The sequence below is a fragment of the Anomaloglossus baeobatrachus genome, unplaced genomic scaffold, assembly GCF_048569485.1.
Source record: "Anomaloglossus baeobatrachus isolate aAnoBae1 unplaced genomic scaffold, aAnoBae1.hap1 Scaffold_4569, whole genome shotgun sequence".
In the NCBI taxonomy this organism is placed as follows: Eukaryota; Metazoa; Chordata; class Amphibia; order Anura; family Aromobatidae; genus Anomaloglossus; species Anomaloglossus baeobatrachus.
Window position 1 is genome coordinate 1 of NW_027443908.1, and position 25,219 is coordinate 25,219.

A 25,219-nucleotide genomic window follows, 5' to 3' on the forward strand; every position below is an offset into this window, starting at 1 on the left:
CAGTTTAATATCTGATACGTCCCCTATCTGGGGACCATATATTAAATGGATTTTTAGAACAGGGAGATGGAAAAAGAGCTTGCTCTGTCCACTCCACGCATTGACCTGGTATTGCAGTACCTCCAGGAACGGTGCACCCCTTCTTAACCCAGTTTCCAAAAGCAGAACTCAATTCACCTGATTCATATTAGCCCGATTTAATGAATTGGAAGAAAGCATACGTCTTCATATGCACCTCAATTTGGCCCATTCACTTTTCACACTTCCTCCTTTTGTTTTTTATCTTTCACACTTTTGACTTTCTTTATTCATCCAAATAGCAAACTCATCACCACTCAACCTGACCAACTCGGCTATGTCCCCGTGCTGCAGTTCTCTGTCTTATCTAGATCATTTGCAATTGAATGGAATAGATCCCTTTTGGACAAAGTGGATTCACCTGCTGCTGCAGTGACCACAGGTGTGATAACATCTAGAATTGGCATCTGGTGCGATCTCTCCGCTTCCACTCCAAAGAAAGTTACCTGTTTATTCCTATCATGCATTGGTTTTTGGGGTTTTCTTTGAGTAATGATGATCTCTTTAGTAGTCTGTTGGCGCCCTCTCCTGGAGGAATAGTTTGCTTGCTCTTGGACATTCTAAAAGAGAGGTCATGATAGACATTGAGCTTCTGAGCTCAATTGGGGACAGTCATGGGTGATGAATGTTTGCAACCTACTGCGAAGCCTCATACCGCAATATAAGGAACGTCAAATACTAAGAAAGGGCGGCCTATGAAAGAATTACTACTTTCAATAAGTACACTTAAACGGCTAATTGGGAATAGAAAAACTGTAAAAAGCCCTCTGAGAAAGCCCCCCTCTAACCTTTGATAGTAAGCTTTTCTGTAGTCTGCCTGTTGATGTATTTTCCGTTTGAACTGTGCACAACATGAAGAGACGGAACACTGGCGGCTTGTCACAATGCCCCCCGATGACATCACAATAGCGCTGCTGCCTAGAAAACAAGCTGCGCAGAAGAAGTTGTTCTTTGGGTGGGAGGGTGGGCTAGTGGAAGGAGGGGGCAATCTCTTTTTTTCCCGGGTGGTAGGGGGATGACAGGAGAAGGGAAGCGGGTGGTGAGAAAGGTACAGAGGGCAGGGTTTGGGGGCTGGGAAGGAAAGGGAAAAGATTAGGGTTTGGGGATGATGAAAGGGCTTTCTACGGGTAAGGATGGCAAAGGGTGGCAGTGACGGAAAGTCAGGCAACCTGTCCTGTCCGTCTTTTTGTATCGTGAATTGGAAAGACTGCAAGGGGGAGGGGAGTTGCTTGCGCCCTAAAGGAGGAGTTATTCAGATTCATTGCAGTGGGCGGCGGCTGCAAAACGCACCATTCTTCTTGTTTTGGCTCTGCAAAGCAGCCTTTTCAAGGGTTGGCTTGGGTGACAAAATGTCTTGTGTAGGCGTGGGTTTGTCTCCCTCTCGCTCTCTCTCCCTAAGATGTGTCCGGCATAGGCCAGGGTGCCACTCGAGGCCCAAACCAATTCTGGTTATCGCTTCTCGGCCTTTTGGCTAAGATCAAGTGTAGTATCTGTTCTTATCAGTTTAATATCTGATACGTCCCCTATCTGGGGACCATATATTAAATGGATTTTTAGAACAGGGAGATGGAAAAAGAGCTTGCTCTGTCCACTCCACGCATTGACCTGGTATTGCAGTACCTCCAGGAACGGTGCACCCCTTCTTAACCCAGTTTCCAAAAGCAGAACTCAATTCACCTGATTCATATTAGCCCGATTTAATGAATTGGAAGAAAGCATACGTCTTCATATGCACCTCAATTTGGCCCATTCACTTTTCACACTTCCTCCTTTTGTTTTTTATCTTTCACACTTTTGACTTTCTTTATTCATCCAAATAGCAAACTCATCACCACTCAACCTGACCAACTCGGCTATGTCCCCGTGCTGCAGTTCTCTGTCTTATCTAGATCATTTGCAATTGAATGGAATAGATCCCTTTTGGACAAAGTGGATTCACCTGCTGCTGCAGTGACCACAGGTGTGATAACATCTAGAATTGGCATCTGGTGCGATCTCTCCGCTTCCACTCCAAAGAAAGTTACCTGTTTATTCCTATCATGCATTGGTTTTTGGGGTTTTCTTTGAGTAATGATGATCTCTTTAGTAGTCTGTTGGCGCCCTCTCCTGGAGGAATAGTTTGCTTGCTCTTGGACATTCTAAAAGAGAGGTCATGATAGACATTGAGCTTCTGAGCTCAATTGGGGACAGTCATGGGTGATGAATGTTTGCAACCTACTGCGAAGCCTCATACCGCAATATAAGGAACGTCAAATACTAAGAAAGGGCGGCCTATGAAAGAATTACTACTTTCAATAAGTACACTTAAACGGCTAATTGGGAATAGAAAAACTGTAAAAAGCCCTCTGAGAAAGCCCCCCTCTAACCTTTGATAGTAAGCTTTTCTGTAGTCTGCCTGTTGATGTATTTTCCGTTTGAACTGTGCACAACATGAAGAGACGGAACACTGGCGGCTTGTCACAATGCCCCCCGATGACATCACAATAGCGCTGCTGCCTAGAAAACAAGCTGCGCAGAAGAAGTTGTTCTTTGGGTGGGAGGGTGGGCTAGTGGAAGGAGGGGGCAATCTCTTTTTTTCCCGGGTGGTAGGGGGATGACAGGAGAAGGGAAGCGGGTGGTGAGAAAGGTACAGAGGGCAGGGTTTGGGGGCTGGGAAGGAAAGGGAAAAGATTAGGGTTTGGGGATGATGAAAGGGCTTTCTACGGGTAAGGATGGCAAAGGGTGGCAGTGACGGAAAGTCAGGCAACCTGTCCTGTCCGTCTTTTTGTATCGTGAATTGGAAAGACTGCAAGGGGGAGGGGAGTTGCTTGCGCCCTAAAGGAGGAGTTATTCAGATTCATTGCAGTGGGCGGCGGCTGCAAAACGCACCATTCTTCTTGTTTTGGCTCTGCAAAGCAGCCTTTTCAAGGGTTGGCTTGGGTGACAAAATGTCTTGTGTAGGCGTGGGTTTGTCTCCCTCTCGCTCTCTCTCCCTAAGATGTGTCCGGCATAGGCCAGGGTGCCACTCGAGGCCCAAACCAATTCTGGTTATCGCTTCTCGGCCTTTTGGCTAAGATCAAGTGTAGTATCTGTTCTTATCAGTTTAATATCTGATACGTCCCCTATCTGGGGACCATATATTAAATGGATTTTTAGAACAGGGAGATGGAAAAAGAGCTTGCTCTGTCCACTCCACGCATTGACCTGGTATTGCAGTACCTCCAGGAACGGTGCACCCCTTCTTAACCCAGTTTCCAAAAGCAGAACTCAATTCACCTGATTCATATTAGCCCGATTTAATGAATTGGAAGAAAGCATACGTCTTCATATGCACCTCAATTTGGCCCATTCACTTTTCACACTTCCTCCTTTTGTTTTTTATCTTTCACACTTTTGACTTTCTTTATTCATCCAAATAGCAAACTCATCACCACTCAACCTGACCAACTCGGCTATGTCCCCGTGCTGCAGTTCTCTGTCTTATCTAGATCATTTGCAATTGAATGGAATAGATCCCTTTTGGACAAAGTGGATTCACCTGCTGCTGCAGTGACCACAGGTGTGATAACATCTAGAATTGGCATCTGGTGCGATCTCTCCGCTTCCACTCCAAAGAAAGTTACCTGTTTATTCCTATCATGCATTGGTTTTTGGGGTTTTCTTTGAGTAATGATGATCTCTTTAGTAGTCTGTTGGCGCCCTCTCCTGGAGGAATAGTTTGCTTGCTCTTGGACATTCTAAAAGAGAGGTCATGATAGACATTGAGCTTCTGAGCTCAATTGGGGACAGTCATGGGTGATGAATGTTTGCAACCTACTGCGAAGCCTCATACCGCAATATAAGGAACGTCAAATACTAAGAAAGGGCGGCCTATGAAAGAATTACTACTTTCAATAAGTACACTTAAACGGCTAATTGGGAATAGAAAAACTGTAAAAAGCCCTCTGAGAAAGCCCCCCTCTAACCTTTGATAGTAAGCTTTTCTGTAGTCTGCCTGTTGATGTATTTTCCGTTTGAACTGTGCACAACATGAAGAGACGGAACACTGGCGGCTTGTCACAATGCCCCCCGATGACATCACAATAGCGCTGCTGCCTAGAAAACAAGCTGCGCAGAAGAAGTTGTTCTTTGGGTGGGAGGGTGGGCTAGTGGAAGGAGGGGGCAATCTCTTTTTTTCCCGGGTGGTAGGGGGATGACAGGAGAAGGGAAGCGGGTGGTGAGAAAGGTACAGAGGGCAGGGTTTGGGGGCTGGGAAGGAAAGGGAAAAGATTAGGGTTTGGGGATGATGAAAGGGCTTTCTACGGGTAAGGATGGCAAAGGGTGGCAGTGACGGAAAGTCAGGCAACCTGTCCTGTCCGTCTTTTTGTATCGTGAATTGGAAAGACTGCAAGGGGGAGGGGAGTTGCTTGCGCCCTAAAGGAGGAGTTATTCAGATTCATTGCAGTGGGCGGCGGCTGCAAAACGCACCATTCTTCTTGTTTTGGCTCTGCAAAGCAGCCTTTTCAAGGGTTGGCTTGGGTGACAAAATGTCTTGTGTAGGCGTGGGTTTGTCTCCCTCTCGCTCTCTCTCCCTAAGATGTGTCCGGCATAGGCCAGGGTGCCACTCGAGGCCCAAACCAATTCTGGTTATCGCTTCTCGGCCTTTTGGCTAAGATCAAGTGTAGTATCTGTTCTTATCAGTTTAATATCTGATACGTCCCCTATCTGGGGACCATATATTAAATGGATTTTTAGAACAGGGAGATGGAAAAAGAGCTTGCTCTGTCCACTCCACGCATTGACCTGGTATTGCAGTACCTCCAGGAACGGTGCACCCCTTCTTAACCCAGTTTCCAAAAGCAGAACTCAATTCACCTGATTCATATTAGCCCGATTTAATGAATTGGAAGAAAGCATACGTCTTCATATGCACCTCAATTTGGCCCATTCACTTTTCACACTTCCTCCTTTTGTTTTTTATCTTTCACACTTTTGACTTTCTTTATTCATCCAAATAGCAAACTCATCACCACTCAACCTGACCAACTCGGCTATGTCCCCGTGCTGCAGTTCTCTGTCTTATCTAGATCATTTGCAATTGAATGGAATAGATCCCTTTTGGACAAAGTGGATTCACCTGCTGCTGCAGTGACCACAGGTGTGATAACATCTAGAATTGGCATCTGGTGCGATCTCTCCGCTTCCACTCCAAAGAAAGTTACCTGTTTATTCCTATCATGCATTGGTTTTTGGGGTTTTCTTTGAGTAATGATGATCTCTTTAGTAGTCTGTTGGCGCCCTCTCCTGGAGGAATAGTTTGCTTGCTCTTGGACATTCTAAAAGAGAGGTCATGATAGACATTGAGCTTCTGAGCTCAATTGGGGACAGTCATGGGTGATGAATGTTTGCAACCTACTGCGAAGCCTCATACCGCAATATAAGGAACGTCAAATACTAAGAAAGGGCGGCCTATGAAAGAATTACTACTTTCAATAAGTACACTTAAACGGCTAATTGGGAATAGAAAAACTGTAAAAAGCCCTCTGAGAAAGCCCCCCTCTAACCTTTGATAGTAAGCTTTTCTGTAGTCTGCCTGTTGATGTATTTTCCGTTTGAACTGTGCACAACATGAAGAGACGGAACACTGGCGGCTTGTCACAATGCCCCCCGATGACATCACAATAGCGCTGCTGCCTAGAAAACAAGCTGCGCAGAAGAAGTTGTTCTTTGGGTGGGAGGGTGGGCTAGTGGAAGGAGGGGGCAATCTCTTTTTTTCCCGGGTGGTAGGGGGATGACAGGAGAAGGGAAGCGGGTGGTGAGAAAGGTACAGAGGGCAGGGTTTGGGGGCTGGGAAGGAAAGGGAAAAGATTAGGGTTTGGGGATGATGAAAGGGCTTTCTACGGGTAAGGATGGCAAAGGGTGGCAGTGACGGAAAGTCAGGCAACCTGTCCTGTCCGTCTTTTTGTATCGTGAATTGGAAAGACTGCAAGGGGGAGGGGAGTTGCTTGCGCCCTAAAGGAGGAGTTATTCAGATTCATTGCAGTGGGCGGCGGCTGCAAAACGCACCATTCTTCTTGTTTTGGCTCTGCAAAGCAGCCTTTTCAAGGGTTGGCTTGGGTGACAAAATGTCTTGTGTAGGCGTGGGTTTGTCTCCCTCTCGCTCTCTCTCCCTAAGATGTGTCCGGCATAGGCCAGGGTGCCACTCGAGGCCCAAACCAATTCTGGTTATCGCTTCTCGGCCTTTTGGCTAAGATCAAGTGTAGTATCTGTTCTTATCAGTTTAATATCTGATACGTCCCCTATCTGGGGACCATATATTAAATGGATTTTTAGAACAGGGAGATGGAAAAAGAGCTTGCTCTGTCCACTCCACGCATTGACCTGGTATTGCAGTACCTCCAGGAACGGTGCACCCCTTCTTAACCCAGTTTCCAAAAGCAGAACTCAATTCACCTGATTCATATTAGCCCGATTTAATGAATTGGAAGAAAGCATACGTCTTCATATGCACCTCAATTTGGCCCATTCACTTTTCACACTTCCTCCTTTTGTTTTTTATCTTTCACACTTTTGACTTTCTTTATTCATCCAAATAGCAAACTCATCACCACTCAACCTGACCAACTCGGCTATGTCCCCGTGCTGCAGTTCTCTGTCTTATCTAGATCATTTGCAATTGAATGGAATAGATCCCTTTTGGACAAAGTGGATTCACCTGCTGCTGCAGTGACCACAGGTGTGATAACATCTAGAATTGGCATCTGGTGCGATCTCTCCGCTTCCACTCCAAAGAAAGTTACCTGTTTATTCCTATCATGCATTGGTTTTTGGGGTTTTCTTTGAGTAATGATGATCTCTTTAGTAGTCTGTTGGCGCCCTCTCCTGGAGGAATAGTTTGCTTGCTCTTGGACATTCTAAAAGAGAGGTCATGATAGACATTGAGCTTCTGAGCTCAATTGGGGACAGTCATGGGTGATGAATGTTTGCAACCTACTGCGAAGCCTCATACCGCAATATAAGGAACGTCAAATACTAAGAAAGGGCGGCCTATGAAAGAATTACTACTTTCAATAAGTACACTTAAACGGCTAATTGGGAATAGAAAAACTGTAAAAAGCCCTCTGAGAAAGCCCCCCTCTAACCTTTGATAGTAAGCTTTTCTGTAGTCTGCCTGTTGATGTATTTTCCGTTTGAACTGTGCACAACATGAAGAGACGGAACACTGGCGGCTTGTCACAATGCCCCCCGATGACATCACAATAGCGCTGCTGCCTAGAAAACAAGCTGCGCAGAAGAAGTTGTTCTTTGGGTGGGAGGGTGGGCTAGTGGAAGGAGGGGGCAATCTCTTTTTTTCCCGGGTGGTAGGGGGATGACAGGAGAAGGGAAGCGGGTGGTGAGAAAGGTACAGAGGGCAGGGTTTGGGGGCTGGGAAGGAAAGGGAAAAGATTAGGGTTTGGGGATGATGAAAGGGCTTTCTACGGGTAAGGATGGCAAAGGGTGGCAGTGACGGAAAGTCAGGCAACCTGTCCTGTCCGTCTTTTTGTATCGTGAATTGGAAAGACTGCAAGGGGGAGGGGAGTTGCTTGCGCCCTAAAGGAGGAGTTATTCAGATTCATTGCAGTGGGCGGCGGCTGCAAAACGCACCATTCTTCTTGTTTTGGCTCTGCAAAGCAGCCTTTTCAAGGGTTGGCTTGGGTGACAAAATGTCTTGTGTAGGCGTGGGTTTGTCTCCCTCTCACTCTCTCTCCCTAAGATGTGTCCGGCATAGGCCAGGGTGCCACTCGAGGCCCAAACCAATTCTGGTTATCGCTTCTCGGCCTTTTGGCTAAGATCAAGTGTAGTATCTGTTCTTATCAGTTTAATATCTGATACGTCCCCTATCTGGGGACCATATATTAAATGGATTTTTAGAACAGGGAGATGGAAAAAGAGCTTGCTCTGTCCACTCCACGCATTGACCTGGTATTGCAGTACCTCCAGGAACGGTGCACCCCTTCTTAACCCAGTTTCCAAAAGCAGAACTCAATTCACCTGATTCATATTAGCCCGATTTAATGAATTGGAAGAAAGCATACGTCTTCATATGCACCTCAATTTGGCCCATTCACTTTTCACACTTCCTCCTTTTGTTTTTTATCTTTCACACTTTTGACTTTCTTTATTCATCCAAATAGCAAACTCATCACCACTCAACCTGACCAACTCGGCTATGTCCCCGTGCTGCAGTTCTCTGTCTTATCTAGATCATTTGCAATTGAATGGAATAGATCCCTTTTGGACAAAGTGGATTCACCTGCTGCTGCAGTGACCACAGGTGTGATAACATCTAGAATTGGCATCTGGTGCGATCTCTCCGCTTCCACTCCAAAGAAAGTTACCTGTTTATTCCTATCATGCATTGGTTTTTGGGGTTTTCTTTGAGTAATGATGATCTCTTTAGTAGTCTGTTGGCGCCCTCTCCTGGAGGAATAGTTTGCTTGCTCTTGGACATTCTAAAAGAGAGGTCATGATAGACATTGAGCTTCTGAGCTCAATTGGGGACAGTCATGGGTGATGAATGTTTGCAACCTACTGCGAAGCCTCATACCGCAATATAAGGAACGTCAAATACTAAGAAAGGGCGGCCTATGAAAGAATTACTACTTTCAATAAGTACACTTAAACGGCTAATTGGGAATAGAAAAACTGTAAAAAGCCCTCTGAGAAAGCCCCCCTCTAACCTTTGATAGTAAGCTTTTCTGTAGTCTGCCTGTTGATGTATTTTCCGTTTGAACTGTGCACAACATGAAGAGACGGAACACTGGCGGCTTGTCACAATGCCCCCCGATGACATCACAATAGCGCTGCTGCCTAGAAAACAAGCTGCGCAGAAGAAGTTGTTCTTTGGGTGGGAGGGTGGGCTAGTGGAAGGAGGGGGCAATCTCTTTTTTTCCCGGGTGGTAGGGGGATGACAGGAGAAGGGAAGCGGGTGGTGAGAAAGGTACAGAGGGCAGGGTTTGGGGGCTGGGAAGGAAAGGGAAAAGATTAGGGTTTGGGGATGATGAAAGGGCTTTCTACGGGTAAGGATGGCAAAGGGTGGCAGTGACGGAAAGTCAGGCAACCTGTCCTGTCCGTCTTTTTGTATCGTGAATTGGAAAGACTGCAAGGGGGAGGGGAGTTGCTTGCGCCCTAAAGGAGGAGTTATTCAGATTCATTGCAGTGGGCGGCGGCTGCAAAACGCACCATTCTTCTTGTTTTGGCTCTGCAAAGCAGCCTTTTCAAGGGTTGGCTTGGGTGACAAAATGTCTTGTGTAGGCGTGGGTTTGTCTCCCTCTCGCTCTCTCTCCCTAAGATGTGTCCGGCATAGGCCAGGGTGCCACTCGAGGCCCAAACCAATTCTGGTTATCGCTTCTCGGCCTTTTGGCTAAGATCAAGTGTAGTATCTGTGAGGCTCGGCAGATGCAATGCACACTGGAAGGTTGCGCTTGCTAGTACTCTTGATGTATAGTATATTCATCTAGAGGAAAACATGGCCCTACCAGGATCGAGGCTATTAGACTGAGTAAGTGTGGGGGCTATGGTGCAATGTGCCCCAGGACTGACGACCCTGGAGTGAGTCTGAGCTTGCTGGCTTGGGACCCCGGCGAGCCTTGGGCTCTGTAGCACACCGTACCTTGCCCTTTCATACTTTCTGAGCATATTGCTCTATCCCGGCCTTCTGGCTAGGAAGGGAAATTTTTATAATCATGGTCGGAGGTCCGTTCAGCTTTGGGCTGAGAAACCAACACCCGGTTGGAGGTCCGGGTCAGCTTCGGCTGAGAAACCAACACCCGGTTGGAGGTCTGGGTCAGCTTCGGCTGAGAAACCAACACCCGGTTGGAGGTCCGGGTCAGCTTCGGCTGAGAAACCAACACCCGGTTGGAGGTCCGGTTAGCCTTGGGCTGAGAAACCAACACCGGTTGACGGTCCGGGCAGTTTCGGCTGCGAAACCAACAACTAGTAGCTCTCTACTCCACTTGGGTAAGATGCCTGGGTGGACGCTGGGAGCAACGACAAGGCTCAACCAGGCTTCGGCTTGGGGGAGCACCGAAGATCCCTGACCCTTGCTGTGGCCTTCTGGCTCGGAGGGACGGGGTTGATTTTTGGGGACCCTCTCCTCACGGAGGGGTCCACACGAATCCTAGCCTTTGCACTGTTTTTGGTGTGACTTCGGTCATGCATTTTTTGCGGTGCTTTGGAAAGCTTCATTAAATCAAAAATCTGTTCTTATCAGTTTAATATCTGATACGTCCCCTATCTGGGGACCATATATTAAATGGATTTTTAGAACAGGGAGATGGAAAAAGAGCTTGCTCTGTCCACTCCACGCATTGACCTGGTATTGCAGTACCTCCAGGAACGGTGCACCCCTTCTTAACCCAGTTTCCAAAAGCAGAACTCAATTCACCTGATTCATATTAGCCCGATTTAATGAATTGGAAGAAAGCATACGTCTTCATATGCACCTCAATTTGGCCCATTCACTTTTCACACTTCCTCCTTTTGTTTTTTATCTTTCACACTTTTGACTTTCTTTATTCATCCAAATAGCAAACTCATCACCACTCAACCTGACCAACTCGGCTATGTCCCCGTGCTGCAGTTCTCTGTCTTATCTAGATCATTTGCAATTGAATGGAATAGATCCCTTTTGGACAAAGTGGATTCACCTGCTGCTGCAGTGACCACAGGTGTGATAACATCTAGAATTGGCATCTGGTGCGATCTCTCCGCTTCCACTCCAAAGAAAGTTACCTGTTTATTCCTATCATGCATTGGTTTTTGGGGTTTTCTTTGAGTAATGATGATCTCTTTAGTAGTCTGTTGGCGCCCTCTCCTGGAGGAATAGTTTGCTTGCTCTTGGACATTCTAAAAGAGAGGTCATGATAGACATTGAGCTTCTGAGCTCAATTGGGGACAGTCATGGGTGATGAATGTTTGCAACCTACTGCGAAGCCTCATACCGCAATATAAGGAACGTCAAATACTAAGAAAGGGCGGCCTATGAAAGAATTACTACTTTCAATAAGTACACTTAAACGGCTAATTGGGAATAGAAAAACTGTAAAAAGCCCTCTGAGAAAGCCCCCCTCTAACCTTTGATAGTAAGCTTTTCTGTAGTCTGCCTGTTGATGTATTTTCCGTTTGAACTGTGCACAACATGAAGAGACGGAACACTGGCGGCTTGTCACAATGCCCCCCGATGACATCACAATAGCGCTGCTGCCTAGAAAACAAGCTGCGCAGAAGAAGTTGTTCTTTGGGTGGGAGGGTGGGCTAGTGGAAGGAGGGGGCAATCTCTTTTTTTCCCGGGTGGTAGGGGGATGACAGGAGAAGGGAAGCGGGTGGTGAGAAAGGTACAGAGGGCAGGGTTTGGGGGCTGGGAAGGAAAGGGAAAAGATTAGGGTTTGGGGATGATGAAAGGGCTTTCTACGGGTAAGGATGGCAAAGGGTGGCAGTGACGGAAAGTCAGGCAACCTGTCCTGTCCGTCTTTTTGTATCGTGAATTGGAAAGACTGCAAGGGGGAGGGGAGTTGCTTGCGCCCTAAAGGAGGAGTTATTCAGATTCATTGCAGTGGGCGGCGGCTGCAAAACGCACCATTCTTCTTGTTTTGGCTCTGCAAAGCAGCCTTTTCAAGGGTTGGCTTGGGTGACAAAATGTCTTGTGTAGGCGTGGGTTTGTCTCCCTCTCGCTCTCTCTCCCTAAGATGTGTCCGGCATAGGCCAGGGTGCCACTCGAGGCCCAAACCAATTCTGGTTATCGCTTCTCGGCCTTTTGGCTAAGATCAAGTGTAGTATCTGTTCTTATCAGTTTAATATCTGATACGTCCCCTATCTGGGGACCATATATTAAATGGATTTTTAGAACAGGGAGATGGAAAAAGAGCTTGCTCTGTCCACTCCACGCATTGACCTGGTATTGCAGTACCTCCAGGAACGGTGCACCCCTTCTTAACCCAGTTTCCAAAAGCAGAACTCAATTCACCTGATTCATATTAGCCCGATTTAATGAATTGGAAGAAAGCATACGTCTTCATATGCACCTCAATTTGGCCCATTCACTTTTCACACTTCCTCCTTTTGTTTTTTATCTTTCACACTTTTGACTTTCTTTATTCATCCAAATAGCAAACTCATCACCACTCAACCTGACCAACTCGGCTATGTCCCCGTGCTGCAGTTCTCTGTCTTATCTAGATCATTTGCAATTGAATGGAATAGATCCCTTTTGGACAAAGTGGATTCACCTGCTGCTGCAGTGACCACAGGTGTGATAACATCTAGAATTGGCATCTGGTGCGATCTCTCCGCTTCCACTCCAAAGAAAGTTACCTGTTTATTCCTATCATGCATTGGTTTTTGGGGTTTTCTTTGAGTAATGATGATCTCTTTAGTAGTCTGTTGGCGCCCTCTCCTGGAGGAATAGTTTGCTTGCTCTTGGACATTCTAAAAGAGAGGTCATGATAGACATTGAGCTTCTGAGCTCAATTGGGGACAGTCATGGGTGATGAATGTTTGCAACCTACTGCGAAGCCTCATACCGCAATATAAGGAACGTCAAATACTAAGAAAGGGCGGCCTATGAAAGAATTACTACTTTCAATAAGTACACTTAAACGGCTAATTGGGAATAGAAAAACTGTAAAAAGCCCTCTGAGAAAGCCCCCCTCTAACCTTTGATAGTAAGCTTTTCTGTAGTCTGCCTGTTGATGTATTTTCCGTTTGAACTGTGCACAACATGAAGAGACGGAACACTGGCGGCTTGTCACAATGCCCCCCGATGACATCACAATAGCGCTGCTGCCTAGAAAACAAGCTGCGCAGAAGAAGTTGTTCTTTGGGTGGGAGGGTGGGCTAGTGGAAGGAGGGGGCAATCTCTTTTTTTCCCGGGTGGTAGGGGGATGACAGGAGAAGGGAAGCGGGTGGTGAGAAAGGTACAGAGGGCAGGGTTTGGGGGCTGGGAAGGAAAGGGAAAAGATTAGGGTTTGGGGATGATGAAAGGGCTTTCTACGGGTAAGGATGGCAAAGGGTGGCAGTGACGGAAAGTCAGGCAACCTGTCCTGTCCGTCTTTTTGTATCGTGAATTGGAAAGACTGCAAGGGGGAGGGGAGTTGCTTGCGCCCTAAAGGAGGAGTTATTCAGATTCATTGCAGTGGGCGGCGGCTGCAAAACGCACCATTCTTCTTGTTTTGGCTCTGCAAAGCAGCCTTTTCAAGGGTTGGCTTGGGTGACAAAATGTCTTGTGTAGGCGTGGGTTTGTCTCCCTCTCGCTCTCTCTCCCTAAGATGTGTCCGGCATAGGCCAGGGTGCCACTCGAGGCCCAAACCAATTCTGGTTATCGCTTCTCGGCCTTTTGGCTAAGATCAAGTGTAGTATCTGTTCTTATCAGTTTAATATCTGATACGTCCCCTATCTGGGGACCATATATTAAATGGATTTTTAGAACAGGGAGATGGAAAAAGAGCTTGCTCTGTCCACTCCACGCATTGACCTGGTATTGCAGTACCTCCAGGAACGGTGCACCCCTTCTTAACCCAGTTTCCAAAAGCAGAACTCAATTCACCTGATTCATATTAGCCCGATTTAATGAATTGGAAGAAAGCATACGTCTTCATATGCACCTCAATTTGGCCCATTCACTTTTCACACTTCCTCCTTTTGTTTTTTATCTTTCACACTTTTGACTTTCTTTATTCATCCAAATAGCAAACTCATCACCACTCAACCTGACCAACTCGCCTATGTCCCCGTGCTGCAGTTCTCTGTCTTATCTAGATCATTTGCAATTGAATGGAATAGATCCCTTTTGGACAAAGTGGATTCACCTGCTGCTGCAGTGACCACAGGTGTGATAACATCTAGAATTGGCATCTGGTGCGATCTCTCCGCTTCCACTCCAAAGAAAGTTACCTGTTTATTCCTATCATGCATTGGTTTTTGGGGTTTTCTTTGAGTAATGATGATCTCTTTAGTAGTCTGTTGGCGCCCTCTCCTGGAGGAATAGTTTGCTTGCTCTTGGACATTCTAAAAGAGAGGTCATGATAGACATTGAGCTTCTGAGCTCAATTGGGGACAGTCATGGGTGATGAATGTTTGCAACCTACTGCGAAGCCTCATACCGCAATATAAGGAACGTCAAATACTAAGAAAGGGCGGCCTATGAAAGAATTACTACTTTCAATAAGTACACTTAAACGGCTAATTGGGAATAGAAAAACTGTAAAAAGCCCTCTGAGAAAGCCCCCCTCTAACCTTTGATAGTAAGCTTTTCTGTAGTCTGCCTGTTGATGTATTTTCCGTTTGAACTGTGCACAACATGAAGAGACGGAACACTGGCGGCTTGTCACAATGCCCCCCGATGACATCACAATAGCGCTGCTGCCTAGAAAACAAGCTGCGCGGAAGAAGTTGTTCTTTGGGTGGGAGGGTGGGCTAGTGGAAGGAGGGGGCAATCTCTTTTTTTCCCGGGTGGTAGGGGGATGACAGGAGAAGGGAAGCGGGTGGTGAGAAAGGTACAGAGGGCAGGGTTTGGGGGCTGGGAAGGAAAGGGAAAAGATTAGGGTTTGGGGATGATGAAAGGGCTTTCTACGGGTAAGGATGGCAAAGGGTGGCAGTGACGGAAAGTCAGGCAACCTGTCCTGTCCGTCTTTTTGTATCGTGAATTGGAAAGACTGCAAGGGGGAGGGGAGTTGCTTGCGCCCTAAAGGAGGAGTTATTCAGATTCATTGCAGTGGGCGGCGGCTGCAAAACGCACCATTCTTCTTGTTTTGGCTCTGCAAAGCAGCCTTTTCAAGGGTTGGCTTGGGTGACAAAATGTCTTGTGTAGGCGTGGGTTTGTCTCCCTCTCGCTCTCTCTCCCTAAGATGTGTCCGGCATAGGCCAGGGTGCCACTCGAGGCCCAAACCAATTCTGGTTATCGCTTCTCGGCCTTTTGGCTAAGATCAAGTGTAGTATCTGTTCTTATCAGTTTAATATCTGATACGTCCCCTATCTGGGGACCATATATTAAATGGATTTTTAGAACAGGGAGATGGAAAAAGAGCTTGCTCTGTCCACTCCACGCATTGACCTGGTATTGCAGTACCTCCAGGAACGGTGCACCCCTTCTTAACCCAGTTTCCAAAAGCAGAACTCAATTCACCTGATTCATATTAGCCCGATTTAATGAATTGGAAGAAAGCATACGTCTTCATATGCACCTCAATTTGGCCCATTCACTTTTCACACTTCCTCCTTTTGTTTTTTATCTTTCACACTTTTGACTTTCTTTATTCATCCAAATAGCAAACTCATCACCACTCAACCTGACCAACTCGGCTATGTCCCCGTGCTGCAGTTCTCTGTCTTATCTAGATCATTTGCAATTGAATGGAATAGATCCCTTTTGGACAAAGTGGATTCACCTGCTGCTGCAGTGACCACAGGTGTGATAACATCTAGAATTGGCATCTGGTGCGATCTCTCCGCTTCCACTCCAAAGAAAGTTACCTGTTTATTCCTATCATGCATTGGTTTTTGGGGTTTTCTTTGAGTAATGATGATCTCTTTAGTAGTCTGTTGGCGCCCTCTCCTGGAGGAATAGTTTGCTTGCTCTTGGACATTCTAAAAGAGAGGTCATGATAGACATTGAGCTTCTGAGCTCAATTGGGGACAGTCATGGGTGATGAATGTTTGCAACCTACTGCGAAGCCTCATACCGCAATATAAGGAACGTCAAATACTAAGAAAGGGCGGCCTATGAAAGAATTACTACTTTCAATAAGTACACTTAAACGGCTAATTGGGAATAGAAAAACTGTAAAAAGCCCTCTGAGAAAGCCCCCCTCTAACCTTTGATAGTAAGCTTTTCTGTAGTCTGCCTGTTGATGTATTTTCCGTTTGAACTGTGCACAACATGAAGAGACGGAACACTGGCGGCTTGTCACAATGCCCCCCGATGACATCACAATAGCGCTGCTGCCTAGAAAACAAGCTGCGCAGAAGAAGTTGTTCTTTGGGTGGGAGGGTGGGCTAGTGGAAGGAGGGGGCAATCTCTTTTTTTCCCGGGTGGTAGGGGGATGACAGGAGAAGGGAAGCGGGTGGTGAGAAAGGTACAGAGGGCAGGGTTTGGGGGCTGGGAAGGAAAGGGAAAAGATTAGGGTTTGGGGATGATGAAAGGGCTTTCTACGGGTAAGGATGGCAAAGGGTGGCAGTGACGGAAAGTCAGGCAACCTGTCCTGTCCGTCTTTTTGTATCGTGAATTGGAAAGACTGCAAGGGGGAGGGGAGTTGCTTGCGCCCTAAAGGAGGAGTTATTCAGATTCATTGCAGTGGGCGGCGGCTGCAAAACGCACCATTCTTCTTGTTTTGGCTCTGCAAAGCAGCCTTTTCAAGGGTTGGCTTGGGTGACAAAATGTCTTGTGTAGGCGTGGGTTTGTCTCCCTCTCGCTCTCTCTCCCTAAGATGTGTCCGGCATAGGCCAGGGTGCCACTCGAGGCCCAAACCAATTCTGGTTATCGCTTCTCGGCCTTTTGGCTAAGATCAAGTGTAGTATCTGTTCTTATCAGTTTAATATCTGATACGTCCCCTATCTGGGGACCATATATTAAATGGATTTTTAGAACAGGGAGATGGAAAAAGAGCTTGCTCTGTCCACTCCACGCATTGACCTGGTATTGCAGTACCTCCAGGAACGGTGCACCCCTTCTTAACCCAGTTTCCAAAAGCAGAACTCAATTCACCTGATTCATATTAGCCCGATTTAATGAATTGGAAGAAAGCATACGTCTTCATATGCACCTCAATTTGGCCCATTCACTTTTCACACTTCCTCCTTTTGTTTTTTATCTTTCACACTTTTGACTTTCTTTATTCATCCAAATAGCAAACTCATCACCACTCAACCTGACCAACTCGGCTATGTCCCCGTGCTGCAGTTCTCTGTCTTATCTAGATCATTTGCAATTGAATGGAATAGATCCCTTTTGGACAAAGTGGATTCACCTGCTGCTGCAGTGACCACAGGTGTGATAACATCTAGAATTGGCATCTGGTGCGATCTCTCCGCTTCCACTCCAAAGAAAGTTACCTGTTTATTCCTATCATGCATTGGTTTTTGGGGTTTTCTTTGAGTAATGATGATCTCTTTAGTAGTCTGTTGGCGCCCTCTCCTGGAGGAATAGTTTGCTTGCTCTTGGACATTCTAAAAGAGAGGTCATGATAGACATTGAGCTTCTGAGCTCAATTGGGGACAGTCATGGGTGATGAATGTTTGCAACCTACTGCGAAGCCTCATACCGCAATATAAGGAACGTCAAATACTAAGAAAGGGCGGCCTATGAAAGAATTACTACTTTCAATAAGTACACTTAAACGGCTAATTGGGAATAGAAAAACTGTAAAAAGCCCTCTGAGAAAGCCCCCCTCTAACCTTTGATAGTAAGCTTTTCTGTAGTCTGCCTGTTGATGTATTTTCCGTTTGAACTGTGCACAACATGAAGAGACGGAACACTGGCGGCTTGTCACAATGCCCCCCGATGACATCACAATAGCGCTGCTGCCTAGAAAACAAGCTGCGCAGAAGAAGTTGTTCTTTGGGTGGGAGGGTGGGCTAGTGGAAGGAGGGGGCAATCTCTTTTTTTCCCGGGTGGTAGGGGGATGACAGGAGAAGGGAAGCGGGTGGTGAGAAAGGTACAGAGGGCAGGGTTTGGGGGCTGGGAAGGAAAGGGAAAAGATTAGGGTTTGGGGATGATGAAAGGGCTTTCTACGGGTAAGGATGGCAAAGGGTGGCAGTGACGGAAAGTCAGGCAACCTGTCCTGTCCGTCTTTTTGTATCGTGAATTGGAAAGACTGCAAGGGGGAGGGGAGTTGCTTGCGCCCTAAAGGAGGAGTTATTCAGATTCATTGCAGTGGGCGGCGGCTGCAAAACGCACCATTCTTCTTGTTTTGGCTCTGCAAAGCAGCCTTTTCAAGGGTTGGCTTGGGTGACAAAATGTCTTGTGTAGGCGTGGGTTTGTCTCCCTCTCGCTCTCTCTCCCTAAGATGTGTCCGGCATAGGCCAGGGTGCCACTCGAGGCCCAAACCAATTCTGGTTATCGCTTCTCGGCCTTTTGGCTAAGATCAAGTGTAGTATCTGTTCTTATCAGAACAAACTGAGCTAGCTACACTTGACGAGATACGATCAGGGAGACGAGCTCCAAAGCCCAGCCGAGACCGGAAGAGGGAGATCGGACGGAAGAAGAGCTTGGCAGAAAGAAGCAAGAAGACGAAGGCTCGGAGAAGACTTGGGGAGACCAGAGGAACTTCGAGGAGGAACACAGCGGGAGAAGACACCCGGAGAAGAATCCAAGATCCAGCTCCGGGAACTCAAGCAGGAACCAGCCATGGCAAGCAAGCCAGAGAAGGCAGCCAAGAAGGCTCAGGACCCAGGGACCTCCAGGAAGGCTCATCCAGAGGCTTCTTCGGCCCAAGAGGCCCCTACCTCCGACGCCAGCCAGCCGGAGGGAGCCCGGACGCCGCCTGAAAAGGCTCCAACCCTGGAGCCTTGGATGCGGCAGACGGTCGCCCTGAAGCTAAAGGCGGTGGATGGTAGGTTGCCGGACATGTCCAGCGACGTGTTCTGCAAGAAGATGATTCTGGATCAGGGCTTCTCCAGGGCGGAAACCCTGAGTGTCCAGACCTTCATGACTGGCATTTTTCTGGTAACCTTTGCCACGGTGAATGCCTGCAGGAGATACTGGGAGGCGATGAACGCAGCTATGCCGGGCTCCCCTTTTCATTCCTTTTTAGGATCCTGTCCTATACAGAGGGATGAGAAGAGGATCACGGTCTCCATGCGGAACCCGCACACCCCAGGAAGAGACATCTCCACGTTCCTGGGACGTCTCTGCACAGTGGTGAGGGAGCCATCCCACATCCTTAACGGCAACGGATTCTGGACGGGTAAGTGGTCAGTAACCGTTCGACTCTACAGGGAACCAGCATCCGAGGATGGTCTCCAGCACCTGCCCCCGACATTCTCTCTGGGAAACTCCTTTGGTCTCATCTACTACCCGGACATGCCACACAACTGCAGGAAATGTGGCGGGAAAGGGCATTCGATGAAGACCTGCAAGGAGGACGCCTGCAGGGTTTGCCGGGTGACAGGACACAGCTCCAAGGACTGCCCAAAGAAGAAGACTTGCAACCTATGTGGACAGGCGGACCACCTTTACAAGGACTGCCCACAGCGGGAGAAATCCTGGGCAAGGGTTGCCGCGGCGACCCAGTATCGGGTAATCACAGCTTCGTCGACCAAGGCAGCTACGACCAAGGCCACAGAGGCCAAGGACAAGGCGGCCAAGAACCCGGCGACCGTGGCTCCAGCCGATGCCCCAGCAGCCACGGAGTCCAGGGAAAAGAAGGGTAAGAAAACTGTTGCCCCCTCCCTGGTCCCCCCCCCTGTCACCCCTGTCCAAACCCCTCCCCCCCCGGCCAACCCTACTGAGGATTCCACTACCTCCACCTCATTTCCCTACTCCTCAGTTGGTCTCCTCACCCCCCCCCCAAAGCCCACTCTCCCTCCCCAGACCATGAGAGCAGAGGGCCTCAGCACTCTTGCACTTTTCACCGAGGAGGATTTTCCAGCTCTTGTCTCCTCAGGTACAGGCCAAAGGAAAAGGAAGGTGGAAGATAGTCCTGTCGCAGAACCTTCCAAGCTGTTCATTGTGGACCCCAATCCACCCCAGGAAGAGGAGGATGGCCTCCTCCCAGAACCGGACGTGTTGGAGCAGATGGTGGAGTCCCTTGTGGCCGAAGAAGAAATGGAGGAGTCGGAAGCCACTGAGGCACCATCCCTGCTTGATCAGCTAGCAGAAGAGGGTCTGCTGGAGATACCCTTACCAGCAGGTGCCAAAGAGGAAGAACCGCCCGACCGGAGTGGTAACTAAGGCACACCGCCTGCTCTAACTTTCTCTTTCCTCCAATGACTGCTAACATTAACATCTTTTCCATTAATGTTAGGAGCATCAGAGACAAGTTCCGACGTCAGACAATTTTTACGTTCCTTAACACTCAGTCTAGTGATGTATTTTTCCTGCAGGAATGCTCCCTTCCCTCCTCTAGGTCCTTCAACCATCTGGCCAGGGAGTGGACCCATGGCCCATCCTACTGGTCTGGCGGGGGCGACTGTAGGTCCGCGGGGGTCGCCGTGCTGATCAGGGGAAGCGCCTTCACATTGGACTCTGTTCAGGAAATCGTCTGCGGCAGGTTACTGCTCGTGGATGGCACCTGGGCGGGAGAACCTGTCAGGTTCATCAATGTGTATGCTTCTCCTGTGAAGAGCGATCGACTGGAGCTCCTCCAAGCCCTGCGCCCTCAGCTCGCTACCGCCAGGACGGTAGTGATGGCCGGGGATTTCAACTGCCCGATTGAGGAGGATGGACGCAGTTCTGGAACGGCTGCCAAGTTGGACGTCACATCCAAACTGCTCATTGAGATGGTGACCGAAGCCTCTCTTGTGGACGTTGTTGGCTCCATCGGACACGGATCCGTGAACTATTCATGGTGCCGATCCGATGGCTCGCTGCGTTCCAGGATTGACTTTGTGTTTACCTCTCGGGCGGTTGGGCGGAGTGGGCACTCGATGGTCCCCTGCTTCTTCTCTGACCACAGAGCCATTCACTTTCAAGGTGTGCTGGGCCATGGCTTCCCCATTGGCCCGGGCTCCTGGAAGCTGAACTGCTCTCTGCTGGAAAAGGGTGAGATTCTGGAGGAGCTTAGAGCTGCCTACTCCACGTGGCGGGCCTACAAGGCGGGCTTCCAGTCTGTTTCTGACTGGTGGGAATACGTTAAACTCGAGTTCCGTTTCTTCTTTCAGGCAAAGAGTCAACAACAGGCGTGTCTGAAGAGGAGGGACTTCAGGAGACTCCAGCGTGAGCTGCGTTCCCTGCAGGACCTTCTTCGATGCGGCTGGGACGTGAGAGAGGAGCTGGAGGAGACTAAGAGGAGCCTGAAAAGGCACTTCGAGGAGGAGTCCGAGCGAATTGTCTTCCGTTCCAAAGTGGAGAACCTGGAGAAGGGTGAGAAATGTAACTCGTTCTTTTTCAGGAAACTCCACGCCGGTCACACGCCCATGAATGAACTACGAGACGAGAGTGGAAACATGCGACGCGGGAAAGAGAACGTGATGAAGGTCGTCAGCGACTTCTACAGCGAACTCTACGCCCGCAAGACTACTGACCCCGAGGCCGCCGATAAGTTCCTGTCAGGTATCACTAACCATCTTGACCCTGCAGACGCGGCGGCCATGGATGTTCCTCTGACGGTGGACGAGCTGCTCTCGGCCGCCAAATCCTTTAGTTCTGGCAGGACACCGGGCAGTGACGGCCTCCCAGCAGAGCTCTATGTAGCGCTGGGAGACCTAATCTGTCCGGACCTGTTAGGGCTGTATGAGGAGATGGTGGTGGAGGGCAGAATGCCTCCATCTCTGAGGGAAGGAATGGTCACGATCCTGTACAAGCGTAAAGGAGAGAGGTGCGACCTGAAGAATTGGCGTCCCATCACCCTTCTGAACGTCGACTACAAGATCCTGGCCAAGACGATGGCAACGAGATTGAAGACTGTTATCGGACGGATCATCCACCCGGATCAGACCTGCGGCATCCCCGGACGTCGCATCGCAGACAGCCTGGCTCTCATGCGGGACACGGTCGAGTACATCAAAGCCCGCCGGGTGCACGCAGCCCTGATCTCGTTGGATCAGGAAAAGGCCTTCGACCGTGTTTCCCATGAGTTCCTGGGCAAAGCTCTGCACAGGTTAGGTTTGGGTAACATGTTTTGCTTGTATGTCCAACTAATGTATTTTGATATTCACAGCTCGGTGTTGGTAAACGGCTGGAAGACTGACCCCTTCCCGGTCCTCTCAGGGGTCAGACAAGGCTGTCCTCTGTCACCTCTTCTTTTTGTTTGTGTTATAGAACTCTTTGCAGAGGCTATCCGGCGGAATGGAGAGATCAGAGGGATCACCGCACCAGGACCAGAACGCTTCGAGGTCAAGTGCTCGCTCTACATGGACGACGTGACCGTCTTCTGCGCGGACCGGCGCTCAGTCGACACCCTCGTCCAGACCTGTGAGACCTTCGGACGGGCTTCGGGAGCCAAAGTCAACTGCGGGAAGTCGGAAGCCATGCTCTTCGGGGACTGGCAGCCGGCCTCTTCCGCCCCCTTCCCTTTCAGCATCCAGCCGGATTTCATCAAGGTTCTTGGAGTCTGGTTCGGGAAGGAAGGAGCAGCCCTCAAGTCCTGGGAGGAACGCTTGACCAAGATCACCCAACGGATCGGTCTGTGGAGCCTCAGACGCCTCACCTGTGAGGGCAAAGCACTGGTCCTGCGTAACGAGGTACTGCCCGTGCTGCAGTACACGGCCCAGGCCTGGCCCCCCCTTGCCACCGTGTGCAGGGCCATTACCAGGACGGTGTTTCGTTTTGTCTGGGGATCCAAGATGGACAGAGTAAAGCGGAGCATCATGTACAAGGATCCTCGCAAGGGTGGGAAGGGCGTACCCGATATCCCCACCCTCCTGCGATCCTCCTTCGTATGTGACTGCGTTCGCCGAACTCTGCGAGTCAAGAGAGGTTCCGCGGGTGGGTCCATGTCTCGCTTCTTCCTGCTCCCCCTTTGGAGACGGTTAGGCTGGGACAAGTGGGACAGCTCCTTCCCCTACAACTGGACGGCGCCATGGTTCTACGGAGACGTGGTTCGGTTTGTGAGGGAACACCAACTGGAGGGACTCAAGCCTGATTTGTGGAAGCCAAAGACTATCCACAAACTCATCAGAGCCAAGGACGAAATGGAGAACATTCCAGGACTTCATCACGACACACTGGAGACTGTTTGGACAAACGTGTCATCGGCTGGATTGACCAACGGGCACAAGGACTTGTCATGGATGGCGATACAGGGCGGACTGCCCGTCCGGTCATTCATGCACGCCCGGAACCTGTGCAAAACCCGGTACTGCCCAAGGTGCCCCTTCGTGGAGGAAACATCGCTGCACGCCTTTTGGGACTGCCGTTTCGCACAGCGCCTGTTGGTTGCCCTGGAGGATGACCTGAGGAACTCCGTCCCCAGAGGGAGCCTATCGTACCATTCCGTACTTTATGGACTCTTCCCTGGGACTCACACCGTTGGAGCCATCCAGGAGGCTTGGCGCCTTATGAACTGCTTTAAGGACGCTATTTGGGTCGCCAGGAACCGGCTCATCTTGAAGAGGGAGAGGATGTCTATCCAGGATTGCCGCAGGCTGATCCACAGCCTGCTCAGAGACTATTCCATCATGGACAGTCCGGACGACAGCGCCGAGGAGGAGGTTTAGACCTCTTCCATGCCCCCTCCCTCCTTTTCCCGTTATGTGCGTCTTTCAATAAAGCTTCGGACCTGTGATTTCCCCACCCTATCCCCCTTTTCCCCTACCCCCATCCCCCAATCGCCGGTTCGTCGTTATTTATGGTCTAACTTTTTCTTTCAGCTTGAGTGTTATGGATAAGCATAGGAGTGTGATGTATAGTTTAGTGCGTCGTACTCTATGGCTATGTAAGAAGGATTGTATAGTTCTGTGTGTACGGGGCTGCGGCACTGTACACGGTTTGTTACCTTTTTGTGAGTAGTGCATGATAATAAAGATGCTGTTAAATCAAAAAATCTGTTCTTATCAGTTTAATATCTGATACGTCCCCTATCTGGGGACCATATATTAAATGGATTTTTAGAACAGGGAGATGGAAAAAGAGCTTGCTCTGTCCACTCCACGCATTGACCTGGTATTGCAGTACCTCCAGGAACGGTGCACCCCTTCTTAACCCAGTTTCCAAAAGCAGAACTCAATTCACCTGATTCATATTAGCCCGATTTAATGAATTGGAAGAAAGCATACGTCTTCATATGCACCTCAATTTGGCCCATTCACTTTTCACACTTCCTCCTTTTGTTTTTTATCTTTCACACTTTTGACTTTCTTTATTCATCCAAATAGCAAACTCATCACCACTCAACCTGACCAACTCGGCTATGTCCCCGTGCTGCAGTTCTCTGTCTTATCTAGATCATTTGCAATTGAATGGAATAGATCCCTTTTGGACAAAGTGGATTCACCTGCTGCTGCAGTGACCACAGGTGTGATAACATCTAGAATTGGCATCTGGTGCGATCTCTCCGCTTCCACTCCAAAGAAAGTTACCTGTTTATTCCTATCATGCATTGGTTTTTGGGGTTTTCTTTGAGTAATGATGATCTCTTTAGTAGTCTGTTGGCGCCCTCTCCTGGAGGAATAGTTTGCTTGCTCTTGGACATTCTAAAAGAGAGGTCATGATAGACATTGAGCTTCTGAGCTCAATTGGGGACAGTCATGGGTGATGAATGTTTGCAACCTACTGCGAAGCCTCATACCGCAATATAAGGAACGTCAAATACTAAGAAAGGGCGGCCTATGAAAGAATTACTACTTTCAATAAGTACACTTAAACGGCTAATTGGGAATAGAAAAACTGTAAAAAGCCCTCTGAGAAAGCCCCCCTCTAACCTTTGATAGTAAGCTTTTCTGTAGTCTGCCTGTTGATGTATTTTCCGTTTGAACTGTGCACAACATGAAGAGACGGAACACTGGCGGCTTGTCACAATGCCCCCCGATGACATCACAATAGCGCTGCTGCCTAGAAAACAAGCTGCGCAGAAGAAGTTGTTCTTTGGGTGGGAGGGTGGGCTAGTGGAAGGAGGGGGCAATCTCTTTTTTTCCCGGGTGGTAGGGGGATGACAGGAGAAGGGAAGCGGGTGGTGAGAAAGGTACAGAGGGCAGGGTTTGGGGGCTGGGAAGGAAAGGGAAAAGATTAGGGTTTGGGGATGATGAAAGGGCTTTCTACGGGTAAGGATGGCAAAGGGTGGCAGTGACGGAAAGTCAGGCAACCTGTCCTGTCCGTCTTTTTGTATCGTGAATTGGAAAGACTGCAAGGGGGAGGGGAGTTGCTTGCGCCCTAAAGGAGGAGTTATTCAGATTCATTGCAGTGGGCGGCGGCTGCAAAACGCACCATTCTTCTTGTTTTGGCTCTGCAAAGCAGCCTTTTCAAGGGTTGGCTTGGGTGACAAAATGTCTTGTGTAGGCGTGGGTTTGTCTCCCTCTCGCTCTCTCTCCCTAAGATGTGTCCGGCATAGGCCAG

General features: G+C 48.8%; 10 non-coding genes and 4 pseudogenes across 10 annotated transcripts; all 14 read left to right on the plus strand.

The window, feature by feature from the left end:
- On the plus strand, nucleotides 1-142 carry LOC142280556 (U2 spliceosomal RNA; annotated as a pseudogene; the record flags this gene model as incomplete).
- Nucleotides 143-1,529: 1,387 nt separating this feature from the next.
- Nucleotides 1,530-1,720, plus strand: LOC142280543 (U2 spliceosomal RNA). The gene has a single exon (XR_012742787.1). It is a non-coding gene; the product is annotated as a U2 spliceosomal RNA (small nuclear RNA).
- Nucleotides 1,721-3,107: 1,387 nt separating this feature from the next.
- On the plus strand, nucleotides 3,108-3,298 carry LOC142280554 (U2 spliceosomal RNA). Its single transcript, XR_012742797.1, has one exon. It is a non-coding gene; the product is annotated as a U2 spliceosomal RNA (small nuclear RNA).
- Nucleotides 3,299-4,685: 1,387 nt separating this feature from the next.
- Nucleotides 4,686-4,876, plus strand: LOC142280560 (U2 spliceosomal RNA). Its single transcript, XR_012742799.1, has one exon. It is a non-coding gene; the product is annotated as a U2 spliceosomal RNA (small nuclear RNA).
- A 1,387-nt stretch (nucleotides 4,877-6,263) lies between these two features.
- Nucleotides 6,264-6,454, plus strand: LOC142280561 (U2 spliceosomal RNA). Its single transcript, XR_012742800.1, has one exon. It is a non-coding gene; the product is annotated as a U2 spliceosomal RNA (small nuclear RNA).
- A 1,387-nt stretch (nucleotides 6,455-7,841) lies between these two features.
- On the plus strand, nucleotides 7,842-8,032 carry LOC142280562 (U2 spliceosomal RNA). The gene has a single exon (XR_012742801.1). It is a non-coding gene; the product is annotated as a U2 spliceosomal RNA (small nuclear RNA).
- Nucleotides 8,033-9,419: 1,387 nt separating this feature from the next.
- On the plus strand, nucleotides 9,420-9,546 carry LOC142280559 (U2 spliceosomal RNA; annotated as a pseudogene).
- A 688-nt stretch (nucleotides 9,547-10,234) lies between these two features.
- Nucleotides 10,235-10,427, plus strand: LOC142280553 (U2 spliceosomal RNA). The gene has a single exon (XR_012742796.1). It is a non-coding gene; the product is annotated as a U2 spliceosomal RNA (small nuclear RNA).
- A 1,387-nt stretch (nucleotides 10,428-11,814) lies between these two features.
- LOC142280544 (U2 spliceosomal RNA) lies at nucleotides 11,815-12,005 on the plus strand. The gene has a single exon (XR_012742788.1). It is a non-coding gene; the product is annotated as a U2 spliceosomal RNA (small nuclear RNA).
- Nucleotides 12,006-13,392: 1,387 nt separating this feature from the next.
- Nucleotides 13,393-13,583, plus strand: LOC142280545 (U2 spliceosomal RNA). The gene has a single exon (XR_012742789.1). It is a non-coding gene; the product is annotated as a U2 spliceosomal RNA (small nuclear RNA).
- Nucleotides 13,584-14,970: 1,387 nt separating this feature from the next.
- On the plus strand, nucleotides 14,971-15,161 carry LOC142280546 (U2 spliceosomal RNA). Its single transcript, XR_012742790.1, has one exon. It is a non-coding gene; the product is annotated as a U2 spliceosomal RNA (small nuclear RNA).
- Nucleotides 15,162-16,548: 1,387 nt separating this feature from the next.
- Nucleotides 16,549-16,739, plus strand: LOC142280547 (U2 spliceosomal RNA). The gene has a single exon (XR_012742791.1). It is a non-coding gene; the product is annotated as a U2 spliceosomal RNA (small nuclear RNA).
- A 1,387-nt stretch (nucleotides 16,740-18,126) lies between these two features.
- LOC142280558 (U2 spliceosomal RNA) lies at nucleotides 18,127-18,231 on the plus strand (annotated as a pseudogene).
- A 5,428-nt stretch (nucleotides 18,232-23,659) lies between these two features.
- Nucleotides 23,660-23,864, plus strand: LOC142280552 (U2 spliceosomal RNA; annotated as a pseudogene).
- The last annotated feature ends 1,355 nt before the right edge of the window (nucleotides 23,865-25,219 follow it).